The sequence below is a fragment of the Meles meles genome, chromosome 4 (assembly GCF_922984935.1).
Source record: "Meles meles chromosome 4, mMelMel3.1 paternal haplotype, whole genome shotgun sequence".
Taxonomy (NCBI): Eukaryota; Metazoa; Chordata; class Mammalia; order Carnivora; family Mustelidae; genus Meles; species Meles meles.
This window is the reverse complement of record NC_060069.1, coordinates 105,944,703-105,947,587: the sequence shown is the minus strand read 5'-3', so window position 1 is coordinate 105,947,587 and position 2,885 is coordinate 105,944,703. Positions and strand designations below refer to the sequence as shown.

Sequence of the window (2,885 nt, the reverse complement as noted above, 5' to 3'; positions counted from 1 at the left end):
TCTTAAAAAATTTTTTTATCTATTTATTTGTGCAAGTCTTTTTTTTTTCCTAATGTTAGTCACCATACAGTACATCATTAGTTTTTGATGTAGTGTTCCAAGATTCTTTGTTTGCATATAATACCCAGTGCTCCATGCAATACATGCCCTCCTTAATACCTGTCTCTGGGTCAACCCTTTCCCCCCACCTCCCTCACCTCTGGAACCCTCAGTTTGTTTTTCAGAGTCCATAGTCTCTATATTGCTCTTTTACAACATTTTTTTTTCATGGGGTGCCTGGGTGGCTCAGTGGGTTAAAGCCTCTGCCTTCGGCTCAAGTCATGATCTCAGGTTCCTGGGATCGAGCCCCACATCGGGCTCTCTGCTCAGCGGGGAGCCTGTTTCCCCCTCTCTCTCTGCCTGCCTCTCTGCCTACTTGTGATCTCTGTCAAATAAATAAAATATTTAAAAAAATAAAACATTTTTTTCACTGTCTTTAATCAGGTTTTTATTCAAAATTAGCTGTCCAAAATGACTTGACTTCTATAGCATAAACAAATGTAAGTTTTTAGGCCGCAGGCTTCTTGTCTTCCGTGGTAGGTTTCTTTTTTGCAGGCTTCTTGTCACCTGCTGGTTTTTTGGTAACTGCAGCCCTTTTTCCCACCAAAGGTTTCTTCTACTTCTTCACACCAGCAGCCTTCTTCCTTGTCTTCCGTACCACAGGCTTCTTGCTTAGAAACCCCTTCTGATCAGATTTGGCTTCTAATGCTGCTGCTGCCTTATCCATCTGGAGTTTGTGATTCTTGGTCTGGCAAAGAATGGTATTCTAGCACAGAGTCTTTTCATACGGGTTTAGCTTCCGCATGATTCTCAGGTTCTTCAGTGGATTCTTCTTCAGGTTCCTGCGATGAATCTTCTTGGGCGGTACTCAAAGGCTTCTTTGGATCCCTGGACTTTTCAAGATTCTGCTAAGATCTGTGTTAATACCTTATGTGTGGGAAAGTTATAGTTACTCTCGAAGGAGGCAGTCTTTGCCAAGTGCCATACAGATTGTCTAGCTTGTGGAAAGCACTTTCTGTCCAAATGTAGAAATGTCCCACTTGCCCACTAGGAGCAAGTTTCAAAATGTTCAGTTTGCCTGCGTTAAGTCAAGTAATGCCTGGGATGTTTCTGAAGGCCTTGATGATACCATTGTCTTCATTGTAGATGATGCAGGGTCCCCTGCACTGGACAGAATGATGTTTTCTCATTTTGCCTTTGAAAGCTCCCATTTGCTGAGCAGCGTAGACCTCTTTGATATAATTCCAGGCTTTAAGTTTCTTTCAAAACAAAACAGCCTCCTTGGTATTCTTGTAGCCTTCACCTTTATCATCAACCACCAAAGGAAGTTCGGGAACTTCTTCATTATGATGACCATTAGACATAACCTGCATTGGTAAGGCTGAGGCATCCAGGGCAGAGTGGATGGCATATGGCTTCTGGTTATGTTCACTCTACGATGCCAACAGCACCACATTTTGGTGGTACAAACATGTGGCCCCCATAACACATATTTCCAAAAGCACCCTGGCCAAAATGGTGAGTCCCACTGCCTCGAACTCTGGGAATTCAGTACCCCAAGACTCAACACTGATTTGATGAACTGCTAATTCACTGACAGTGTATGGCTGGCTGCTGTTTTTGCAGCAGTGAACAAAGTTCATAATATCAGGTCAAATGGGAGCCTTAAACACAGCAGGCAAAGTAACATTTTTGTCAGATGATTCCACCTTTTCAGAGTACACAGATGTCAATGGACGAGCACACGCCATCAAGGGGAGAAGAGGGCGATGCTCCTCAAAACATTTTTAGCAAAGTTATACATATACCGACACCTAATAGTAAAATTTACAAGTCTTAGTGACAAAGAGAAAATCCTGAAAGCAGCCCGAGAAAAGAAGTCTGTAACATACAATGGTAAAAATATTAGATTGGCGGCAGACTTATCCACAGAGACCTGGCAGGCCAGAAAGAGCTGGCATGATATATTCAGAGCACTCAACGAGAAAAACATGTAGCCAAGAATACTCTATCCAGCTAGGCTATCATTGAAAATAGAAGGAGAGATAAAAAGCTTCCAGGACAAACAAAAACTGAAAGAATTTGCAAACACCAAACCGGCTCTACAGGAAATATTGAAAGGGGTCCTCTAAGCAAAGAGAGAGCCTAAAAGTAGTAGATCAGAAAGGTACAGAGACAATATACAGGAACAGTCACCTTACAGGCTAATAATGGCACTAAATTCATATCTCTCAATAGTTACCCTGAATGTTAATGGGCTAAATGCCCCAATCAAAAGACACAGGGTATCAGAATGGATAAAAAAACAAAACCCATCAGTATGTTGCCTACAAGAAACTCATTTTAGACGCGAAGACACCTCCAGATTTAAAGTGAGGGGGTGGAAAACAATTTACCATGCTAATGGGCATCAGAAGAAAGCTGGGGTGGCAATCCTTATATCAGATCAATTAGATTTTAAGCCAAAGACTATAATAAGAGATGAGGAAGGACACTATATCCTACTCAAAGGGTCTGTCCAACAAGAAGATCTAACAATTTTAAATATCTATGCCCCTAACGTGGGAGCAGCCAACTATATCAACCAATTAATAACAAAATCAAAGAAACACATCAATAATAATACAATAATAGTAGGGGACTTTAACACTCCCCTCACTGAAATGGACAGATCATCCAAGCAAAAGATCAACAAGGAAATAAAGGCCTTAAATGACACACTGGACCAGATGGACATCACAGATATATTCAGAACAAAGAGAAAAATAGTTCTTATAAAATTTGTTGTAAAAAACCATCAGTCTACTTTCACCCATACTTTCATTTTTGGAGGATTATTTTGGGAT

At 41.0% G+C, this 2,885-nt stretch overlaps 1 pseudogene; it reads right to left on the bottom strand.

The window, feature by feature from the left end:
- Positions 1–479: 479 nt before the first annotated feature.
- On the bottom strand, positions 480–1,790 carry LOC123940653 (annotated as a pseudogene).
- Between the last annotated feature and the right edge of the window lie 1,095 nt (positions 1,791–2,885).